Source organism: Austrofundulus limnaeus, unplaced genomic scaffold (genome assembly GCF_001266775.1).
Source record: "Austrofundulus limnaeus strain Quisiro unplaced genomic scaffold, Austrofundulus_limnaeus-1.0 Scaffold114, whole genome shotgun sequence".
Lineage (NCBI taxonomy): Eukaryota > Metazoa > Chordata > Actinopteri > Cyprinodontiformes > Rivulidae > Austrofundulus > Austrofundulus limnaeus.
The window spans coordinates 859,971-871,619 of NW_013952516.1; positions in this window are offsets into that span (position 1 = coordinate 859,971).

An 11,649-nucleotide genomic window follows, 5' to 3' on the forward strand; every position below is an offset into this window, starting at 1 on the left:
GAAAGAAAGAAAGAAAGAAAGAAAGAAAGAAAGAAAGAAAGAAAGAAAGAAAGAAAGAAAGAAAGAAAGAAAGAAAGAGAAAGAAAGAAAGAGAACCTTTACATCTGTGATGTTTTTTTTCCACAAAATACAAAAGCTAAAATTGAATTTGAGCTTTTAAAGCAAATAATTACCAGCTTCTGCTTCAACAATTATTCACTGCTCAATATTTCCCATGAACAGAAAAACAAAACAAAGATGAAAACCTACATCACAACAGTGATATCAGATGGTTCTGATTTTAATTGAAATTTTTGTGTGTGCACTTTTGGACAAACAACTCTGTGCTACACAGAGTAAACAGTTCGCTACATGCTCAGTCGCTCATGTGTGCTTACAAGCATCGGACCATGACCACACAGATGATCACAAAGCAGTCGTAGCTTGCTTCAGGGGGGAAAGTATATCCATTTCCATTGACCAGCATCATCRCTATCAAGTGACTCTGACCTGGAAGTCAATTAGTCATTTAGTTTGTCTTGCCTTACTGCCTTTCCATGGCCAGACCGGAGACAAAAACACAAAGATATGATACTAAATACTTTATATTGTACGGTGATCTCATAATGCCAGTTTTCTCATACCGTAAAAAACCTTCCTGCGACTAGACGCCACAAGTTCCTCATCCCTGAGAGATTTGGTTTATGGGGCTACTTTCCACAGGAAGGCACTGACTACAAAGTGGAGGGTGTCAGAAGCCTTGCAGCAACTCTTCTTTAACAACCACTTGACAAGAAAATACAGAGACTTCCAAAAGGACTTCCCACCACAAATCACATGTAATTAAACACAAAAACCCTAGTTGATAAAATGAGAGCAGAAGGAGGCCTTTCAAAACCGTGGGGGAGTCAATTTTATGTGAGGTGGGGGAGCTTGTAAGAACAAAACACGGCAGGGATTATTTCAGCCTTATTTGTGCATTCTCCTATCAATCTGTCAGCCAAACACAGCAAAGGGAGAAAAAAAATGCTATACTACCTTCTACAGGTCACATTGCAAAATGTCAATGGTTTGCCGTTTCAGAACATGCTGCTGTTATGCTATTTGAGAACCGAACTGAAGAGAATAAAGCCCATTCTAACCACACTGAAAAGGATCAATAAGAGCATAGGGGGAAAAAAAGAGAACAGCCCTTAACACAGAGGCTTTTATTCAGAGTGCCACAATACTGATAAAAGCACAACATGCACCTGAAGTGCAAAGCTGAGAGCGGCAGAGGACAACAGAGCCCACAGAGCTATCAGGTGGGTCCGGAGAGTGCCGGCAATATTAAGACCTCCGCATCATCTATCTCCACAGCAGCTATTAAATTTCTAATAGTGTTGGTTTTAGGGAGGCTTGGCTTTCCTTCCACAATGAGACAGATTCAGCCTCGTCTGTCTGTTGTTTTTTTTATACCCCGTTTTCAGTTTGGTCTCACAGGGTCCCTTTGGTTCCAAGCAAACAATGCTGCTAGGCGGCGGCCCTTATTTAAAAGATTAATAGGATGCTGTCTTGGCAAAGAAGCAATCAGCGAGGTTTCTGTGACAGCAGAAAACGTGTGAAAACAAGGCAAAGAGGAGAGACCATTGTCACGGCTACCAACTGGCTGCCTCGGCTCAATTGAGATAGCCGTAGCTTTCCAGCCCGGCCGTCAATCACCGCAGCGAGCGTCAATGGGGAAAATTTAAATGATAAAACGATAAGTCATGRGCAGGCGATTTCGCTGTCACCAGAACAGGGGGTGCTGTTTGAAAGTAACTGAGTGTGCAGAGATTTCACTGCAGCCATATGGAATTTGGTTTTGCATCGAGTTGCAGGCTTCACTTCTCCATCATGACAGAATGTGCACTCGCCAAATGTCTTCCTCTCAGTTACATTTGGCAGCACAGCGCTGCTACGAGACATGAGGGAACATAATGGAAAGCTGACTAAAAGACAATGCTTTAGGACACTTAATTGGAGATACCCAACCATTCTCTCGGCTCCAGTAAACAGGATCCATCAAACTTCGCCCACAACCCGTATGACTCTGCAGCTGTCTGTGGGGAGAGGCACAGCATGCCTGAGAGGCCCTCAGTTATCAAGAGGAGTGATGGAGGAATCAAGTCATTCAATACAAGTCCAATAGTTCCTGAAAACATCCAYAAAAGACTTAGGACTAATTGTAACATTTCTGGGAGCGTGACAGTGGGCACCAAGCACGACTTTGCTGTCCGCTTCAGGAGTTTTGTTACATGTAGTTTCCCTTTCTGTCCCCACACATCTGTCTAATATTTCAGCTAACAAATGAAGGCAGAAAATGCCACTAAAAGTCTCTTTTCCCAAAAAAAAAAGGCATGACAGAAGCTAATGACAGACGCAGAGAAGATGACAGAGCGGGGAAAAACACAAGCGAGCTGCTGAGGAGGAAGTAAGAGAAAAACACTAAACAGCTGCTTTCCCCCCTCTCCGTCTTTCCCTTTGCTCCTTCCCAAGAGAGTCCCATGTGATCTCCCTGATCCTAGTTTGTGGCTGACAGAGGGGACCGCAGCTCTGTTCGTCTCCCCACTCACATGGCACCGTGCCTCCTCTCATCCACCCTCCCTCGCCTCGCCCATCGCTCACACTCGCTGCCAGGAGGGGGGAGGATGCCGGGGAGGAGGGGGTGAGGGGAGCTACATCACAAGGAGAGACTCTCCCAGTGGGTTCTCGTCAGTTCCAGGCCATTGCACCTTGCTCGCTGGGATTTTGTTTACACACACACACACGTGCACACACACACACATCCACGCAACGGCAGATGACTATTAATGGATTAATGGATGCGATAATGGGTTGTTGTTTTTCCTTTTTTTTTTCATTCTTTTTCAAGAACTGTTGTGACTGCGACTGGCAGTTTGATGCCTGACAGAGCTTATTAAAGTGGCGCGGGAGCAGATAACGTTCAATCAAAAGCCAGTGATGCGGTTGACGTGGTCAGTGGTGAACGCGCAGCCCAAAGGCCTGACACACTTCCACGGTCTTTGGGGATGAGCGGGGGGTGGGCAACGGCACGCTGCCCTTGTGCGTTCAGTCTCTACAGATGTTGCCTTGGAGAGCGGCTGACTAGCTGGCTGCCATGACAGCTGGACAGCTGTTCCTCTAGATGCAACCACAGAAGCATGCCACAAAGATGAGGAGAAAGGGAGGGGGGACTATGTTTATTTTATTCCTATGAAGTTCCCAGGACGTGCAAAGCTGTCAGTTTCACCAACCGTGCATAAGCTTGGAGATGGAGGGATGGCTTCTGAACAGGATGAGGAGAGAGAGCAGATGGGCTAATATCTGCCACGGCTCATGTTCTTTAAAGAAACTCCAATAGTACAACACTTTTATTTTCTTTTTACTAAATCAGTATTGTAACTTCTCCACTAATAAATAAATTAAAGGTAACGTGTCCTGAGGGAACGCACATCCCCTACTCCATCTTGTGTCAGAGTTTCAAACTAAAATCTTGTGACTGGGGAAAAGTCACAGCTGCTTTGGTCACACCAGCGAAACCGCATGATGTCACCCTCTGAGTATGCGTCATGGATGACTCTCAGCTATGAAAACATTAAAATTTTGCTTCATATCTGTAAAAGCCACTGAGTTACAACCATTTATGTGGTGGTTAATGTCAGTTGGCTGTGGTGGCCATTTTAAACTGGGGTGACTCCAAAAGTTAATCAGTTGTGATCAAACAATTTATTTCTGAGAGTCATTAAAGTGCCTGTGACGTCAAATTTTTTAACACATACGAATGCATTTTTAGAAAGAGTACATAGATAAAATATCGCAAAAGAAATTTCCTGTTGCTGAGGTGAACAGTTGTTCAGATATTTGCCTGTGAAGTAACAGGAAGTGATGTCAAAGGGGAATGTCTGCATGTAAACAGAGTGTTGCTACAACAGCTAACAAGCCAGAGTGTAGAGAAGAATCTGATGTTTCTTAAGATTATTTTGAGTCCCTATCAGAGAGAAATGAAGAAGTGTCAGAGTTCAAATAAAGTTTCAACAAACAAAGACCAGAGATTTTTCTTCATTAAAGAGTTCCCCTTTGATGTCACTTCCTGTTTCACTTTGGTTGAGCCAAGTTCAAAAGAAAATATGGCAGTTATGGGACAAAATGGTTTAAATCGTGTGTATTATTCCAACTTTCTTAAATATAAAGATGTTTTTGACCTTTTGTATTTGTCACAAGCACTTTAAAGTCTACCAAGTGGTTCATTAGGTATTTTTGCTAACAGATTGACAAGACTGACTAACAGTTAATGCCAAAGTTTAGGGCAAAATGTGTAAAGCTCCAAGTATTCATTCAGGATAATGATCATCTACAACCACAATAAACCTTAGATCAGTTTAAGTTCAAATAAACTTAGGAGGAAATTCTTCCTTTATTTTTTTAATTTATTAACAAAAAGGGAAGGTGAAGAACCTACTCTGTAAGGCAAAGTAGGTTTAGTGTCTGAGGATTAAATTTAAGGTGGACTTTGTGGTGATAGCAGACAATTGTGATAAAAGACAGTTCAAATTAGGGTTACTGTATGTTCAGATATTCTTAGAGTCACGCAGCTTCTTTAAAACAGAGACAAAAATAAACTAGAAAATTGCAGGTTAGAGCTAAAATGATGAATCTTAGTCTAGGATTAGGATTGAAAAGAAAGAACAGCTGAAACAAAAAAGCTGAAAAAACAAAACAGTATTAAATACTTTCACCTGCTGAATAAACCAACCATAAATCTGGCAGCTTGGAGTCATGCCAAAAGTCAAATTCATCCTAGGCGAGCTGAGCTATTCATTATGCCACAAAAGGTCAGCAATTTGTTCAACTCAATAAAAATGTTAATAAACCTAAGAGCTCACAAAAAGGTTGCAAGCTCACAGGCCTCTGGGTTCCCATCAAATAACAACAACAAAAAAAAAACAGGAAAATGAGGCTGGGAAATGTTAGCTTGTGCATCTGTTTGAGTGCAGTGTCGCTGCTGCAGCATTACACAGGTCAAAGGTCGTACCACAGCAGATATCTGGCAGGAAGTATAGCTTTAGCCTGCTCATAATCCCGGTCAAACTCCACCGACAGGGCAGATACAAACGTGCGTGCACACATCTGCGTTCAACACAAGTAAAAAAAAGTTGATCAGCTCAGTCACCCTAATACATCCAGGTCACACCCCTCATCCCACTCTGCTAAACAAAACGAGGAGCCGCTTTATAATTACATTTAGAAAAAAAAAGTACAAGGGTGGGAAAAAAAGTGATTATTGTGGATGCGAGTCTGGAAATGCATGGGGGCGGGTCATTGCTAAGCAACCGGTCATTATCCTCCAGAGTGGAGCGAGGTGACCGGCCATCCGTCTAAACTTGCCTGGCTCCTGTACAACCCCTCTCCCTCCTTCCCTCCACCTCTCTCTCTCTCTTTCTGTCTCTCCCTCCTCTTCCTCGCTCCCTCAGCCGTCTCCCCGTCCGAATACAAACAGAGATAAAGAACGCTGCAATCGCTCTTGACACACAAATAGGTTAACACAATAAAGCCGGCTTTGCTTGGCTCACTCGAGGGAGGAAAGCAATTCCAGCAGCAGGCAGGAGGTAATAAAACAGGGCTAGGAGTGTATGTGTGTGTGCATGTGTGTGTGCGTGTGCTTTTCTGTGCRTGTGTCCATACATGTCCTCATGTCAACATTTCTGTGTTTTTGTATGTGAGTGGAAGCAGGCACGCAGAAGCTCACTGCCCTCGAGGCCTAATATCCCATGGATTTTCAGCCCTATCTTGATACAAACAATAACACACGAGAAAATGATGAAAATTCTGGGATACTCTCCCATTTAGAGCAAGGAAATGGGGGTTTTTATATTAACAATGTAAGCTGACCTGTTCTAGGCACGCACATAAACATTTCCCAGCTCTTATGTAAATGGTCTCCTGCTCGGTTAAAATTCAACACGCAAATTGAATGAGTTTTATCTGCACGAGCCTCGGCTTACTTTCTCCGACGCCGGCTGCCAGGCCTGGTAATAAATGATAAAAATCTCCAGAGTTTTATTAAATCGTGTTGCATTCGCGCCGAACTCCGGGGAAAAAATGGTGAGGTGGCTTGGACAATTACGTCCCGGACCAGACAACATTGTTTTCTCCAGTCTGTGGAAATTTCATTACCCTACAGCAACGGCCTTAGAATCGGGTAATAGCCTCTTTTTGTCAGAGGTAAACTGTCTGTGGGAGGTGTGACACCCCCATAAGTGTTATCCATTTGCTACAAAATAAAAAATAAGAAAAAAAGAAAAAATGCATTGTGGTCCAGATGCTGGTCAGCATAATTYGGTGATATGGAGGATGTGAAAGAAGAAAACAGCAGTCAATAGCTAATTCCTGAAATGACTGTGATGTAATGAAAAGCATTGAACCTTGATACATCTATGCTGCTGACGTAGTCCTCCTAAGGCTACTATAGTTACTCCCCCCATCCTCTTCTCCTCTAATTTAACAAATATTAAAACTGGAAATTTGAGGGCTGAGCTGCAAAGAAACAAACAAATCTTCCTGAGTTTCACGTTTAAGGTCATGCGGGACGACAACGTGAATGTGTCGCTCCTTTCTTGCGTTTTCACCCTTGTTTGCAAAATTGGTGCAGGTAATCAGAAAGCAGAAATGCAAAGTGCCGGCCATTGTCAACAGGGAATAAATTACGGACGCATGAAGAGAAAACATCTTATCTGGCTGATGTATTTCCTGCTTCTGCAGAAAGCTACAAAGCCCAAGGGAGAGCAGTCAACCAAAATGCAGGGAGATGGAGATTAGCATGATGTGCAGTTCCTTGTTCCATTAAAGTTTGATCTTCCTCAATAGCCGAGGAGAATCAGATAGCTCCCATTCAAGATTAAAGTATACCAGCGTACAGGGGAAGATTAATCAGAGGCATGCGTGAGATAAAAACCAGCCTTGCTTCTGGCATGGAAAACAGTAGCAATAAAGAATTCGGCTGATAATGTGAAACATGGCAAGGCACAATGGCAAATGAAAAAGCATGTGCGGGCGTCCCAAAACAAATCAGAGTGCAGACTCGACCGCAACACACAGGCTGGAGGAGTGCAGCATGGGGCTGATCTGATAGCAGCCAAGGCCTTCATTTTATTACTGGTTGAGGATGAAGAGGGCAAGCTGAGGATTTTCCCATGTTGCTCCGTCGCCAGCCTCTCATTCCCTCTCCTCCTCTTCTCCTTGAGATCAATGGCACTGGGGTGATTTCACAGCAGCCTGCATTGTCACCCAGAACAAATCAATGTGACCATGAGGAAAGCAAGAGCGGCACTGTTTTTAAGGAGAGCAAATTCGCTGTTGGAGAGCTTGTCAGATTTGCTTTATTCTCTTTCTGCCCCTCTCTCAAGAACTGTTAGGAAGGAGCAAGCTTATCCTCACCTTTTCAGGCTGAGTTATGGAGCAAACTATAAACTGCGCGGCGCTCAGCCTCTTCATACAAGTGTACTTATCAACCACATATAAACTTCTCAAACCCTGGTAAATGTATTCCACGTGCGTAGGAGACGAAAAGCAGACTGGCCGCCCCTAACCTTTCCAAACGAAAGACTATACATTAACCCTGAAACCTGGTGAGACGTGACTTCCATTCAGGCTGACAGAGAAGTGAGAGGTGAAGAGGAGGAGGAGGTTCAGACGAACGCTGCTGTCTGTCATCCTCTAACTGGCTGCAGATAAACCTGATGAGGATCTGGCCATGGGCTCATGAGCAGAGTGGTGATCAGGTAATCTCTTGATTTAAAATAACAGGAACTCAAAGGAGTATCAGGCAGAGAGCCACACAGCTTAAATAGTATACAGCAGAAGTGAAGCGTACCACTCAATGTGAGTAAAAACACTTGATTTTCAAGTCTCCTATTTATAAAGGAAAGACAATTAACGATTAAACAATGTGAGTAGAGTTGGGAGGTAATAGTTATATGTTGTGCTGGTTTGCTGTCCTTAAAAACTCTGCAAATGTAATCAGTCATGCATAAAAAAGATGCAAATATACTTATGTTTGTGTATAAAGAGGGTAAACTCTTCTTTTGCTGCTCTATATCAGTAAAGTTTTCTCTGCAGCAAGGCCTACTGTTCAACAGGGGGACTGCAGGAAGTGTATTGCAATTTCAAAGTATTTTGAAGTACCAGTGCTCAATCCATCCATTTTATAGCCTGGTAAAACAACCTAAACTTGTCTTTAATGTCAGAATTGCTATAACTCACGTCAGCCAAATCTGTCCAAACACATCCCTGCTTTTGTTACGCTCATAACTCAGAGGCTGGAAAGAAATAAAAAAGGCAATGCAAGCTAGAAGCACTAAAAAGTGAAGAACATGCAGGTTTTTAACATTAAAACATGTGCTTTGGAAAAGAGGGACACATCATGGATGAACAAGCTTAGCAAAGCTGGTTGAGTATGGGAAAAAAAACTGCTATCTATGAAGATGACAGATTTATAACCAACACTTGGATCAAGTCTTCAGCTGGAAAGTTTGTTAGCTGCTACAGCCATTAAATGTTTRTGAGACAAATTACCTCAAAAACCTTAAGAAGTGAGTCATAAAGTTATTAATTTGTTGCCTAAATCACATTTTCCTTGATGCAATAGCAATAACAAAACAGGACTTGTCTATTGCATGTTCAGTCTAAGAAATAAGAATTTAAAATTATTATTAAAAACCCTTAAAATGTCTTTAATGACATACATTGATCAAGACAACAGCACAAGCCTTTCTGGGCAGATGGTGACACCTTATTCGACCGTTTAATTAGAGGAAGACTTAACAGATTGAAAGCTGGACACCGCCCAACTCTAATGTGAAGCAAACCTAATAAGAAATAACAAGTGTTGAAGGTAGTCCTGATTTTGATTACTTTTACTGAGATGACATCACTATATGTTAAAACCTGTGAACCAGTCTTTAGGTCTGAATTTGAGTATTTATTGTGGCATAATGGTGCTACCCTTTCCTCCCCAAAAACGTGCATGTTTGTTTAATTATTCATTCTCAATTGCCCATTTGTGTGCATGCTTGTCTGTCTCCTTGAGTTAGCCGTGTGTGATGGACTCTGTCTCGCCTATTGTCTGCTGGGAGAGGCTTCAGCCCCTCACGACCCGCTAAATGACATGGACTCTTAGCTAATAGATTAGAGCTGCTCATTTGACTCTGTCAGTGCAGTTAAAGACATTAAGGATCCATCATTCAGTGCTATAATAGTCACAGCGATGGTGTGCGGTTTGATCTATGTATAATGGGTACAGTTTCCAGCCGAAAGTGCTGGAAGTGCTGCAAACACCGACTCTATAAACACACAAACAGAACCCTCAGTGCTAATCCTGCCTGTCGAATCGCATCAGCACCATCTTCTCAGCTGGAAACAGAATATCTTTTCCACCTGTGTTCATTCACATTGACTGGCTGAAAGCCGTGGTTTTCTTCTCCGCAGTCATTTGCATGTAAAGCTTTTGTTTTATGCTTCTCTTTTCATGCTCTGTCGCCACATCTCGACGYGCAGGAGCATCAAATCATGTAAAACCGCACGGCACAACAAAAAGGGCATGTCTCTTTTGTTTTGTCTGCACATTAAAAAGTGTTAAAACAAAGACGGCTGGAGACTTCTCTCCAAACGAAAYGCTTTGATCAGGCGTTCGATGAGAGGCAGCTGAAGTCGCTTTGAAATCTTTTTTTTTCTCTTTTTTTACTTGTTCCTTTAAGTGTCCAACGGTATTTCCAGGTAAGAAGCTTTACGCTTTCCTGCAATATCAGCTAATTTAGGTAATCATGTCTTTTCTTTTCTTTGACAGGAGGGGGAAAAAAACGACTATCTTTCATCTAGTCTATACTTCTTTTTAAAAAATGGTCTCCGGAAAGCAAATTGGTCTTCAGAATAGTATTTAATGTGCTTGAATAGCTGCACTTTAAGTAATAAAAGCCACACAAGAATGGGAGCGCAAGATCACACACTTAAGGCGCGCGCGCGCACACACACACACACACACACACACACACACACACACACACACACATATTGGTATCTAGTATTTCAGTCTTCTTAAGTGCCAAAATGAGTTTTACTGCCTCTGGGAAGGTGTTGAGACAATCAAACCATGCAGGGATTAAAAAAGATTAATACACCAGCACAGGAAATTAAACTTCAGCAACTTTAACGATATTCATGAGCGCAGCTTACTTATTCACATCAAGCAGGCACTTTAATAAGCAAAAGAATACAGTACCAAACCCAAACGCCATCAATCAATCAAGAGCCAGACGCATGCAGTTTGAGTTGCACATTGATAAAACGCCAAGCTCCTCTCAGCGTATTACTTTTGTTAATGCATTGCTCAAATACACCCTGCACCGTCCAACTGCTGGCAGCTTAATGAGTACAAAAGATTAGACTTTACTTAAGTAATTTAGATGTGTTTTGATTTCATCAGCAATGATGGGGGGGAAAAAACGAGGAATGCTGCTGTGGTCAGGTTTTGAAATACAAGTGAATCATCCTAAAAAACTAATAACAGTAAAAGCTATAGATTTAAAGATCAGCTGCAAGAGCATGTAAAAATCTAAACAGCAAAACAAGAACTCCAAAAAGGTAATTCAGTGACCCAGATATTAAAGTCCACCGCCCCCCTCCCCCACCCCTGCCATTCTTTCTTTTCCCACCCAACCATCATGTTGAGTTAAGGCGAGCATTATGCTGGGGAGACTATTTGTTTAGGTGAGGAGCAGCCACAGAGCTAATATGAGCACAATTTGCTCAGCAGGTCATAGGCGCAGAGAGGAGGAAGTAAATGAGGCAGTTCTGTCCCCTCGGGTGCAGCTCCCTGTCTCATACATCACTGGATGTTTTATTCAATACAGCCAGGAAAAAAAAAGGCTCTGTGGCAGGTGCCCCCTGACTGTGGGGGCGCCTGCCCTGCTGTAGGGGCCCCATATTACATTCAGCCAAACCCATCTGCAGGGCTGCGAGACACAGAGGATGACTGGAGCCAGACAGAAAGGATCAATTTTTGAGGATTCTCCTAGTTCTAATGATAAAACACGCCCGCGTGCAGCTTTTCCCCCCCTCTTCTTCTTCTCTTTCCTCTTGGCACAGTCAGCACAATGTGGAGCATCCAGTCTGCGTGAGCAATGAGGCTAAATATTGCAAAGCAAGCCCCGCGAGGCTCCAAAGTTCAGAGTTTTATTAGCTCCCAGACATATTCAGGGAAAGAGAGGGGGGGAAAAGTATGAATTTCATCATGATGTTCTGTCTGTCCTGTGGGGTGGGAGAGGGGGACCACAGAGGAGACAGACGTTCTCCTCGCAGCGTCATCYGGTTGGAAAGTTTTACAGCGTGAAACGACTCCGTCAATTTTACGAGTTYCYCGATAAAAAAGCCCGCCACGGTATACAGGCGCACTATAAAAGCGATTATACAGCATCACTAATTGCAGCAGACACCACACCAGTCACCCTCCTCTGTAGCCCTCCGCGCGCCGTCAGTGACGCACGGGGGCGAGCATGATGAGAAATTCGCACCTTTTGCTCGGAGCCGCAGTCCCTTCCAATGCTACAACACACACACACACACACACACACACACACACACACACACACACACACA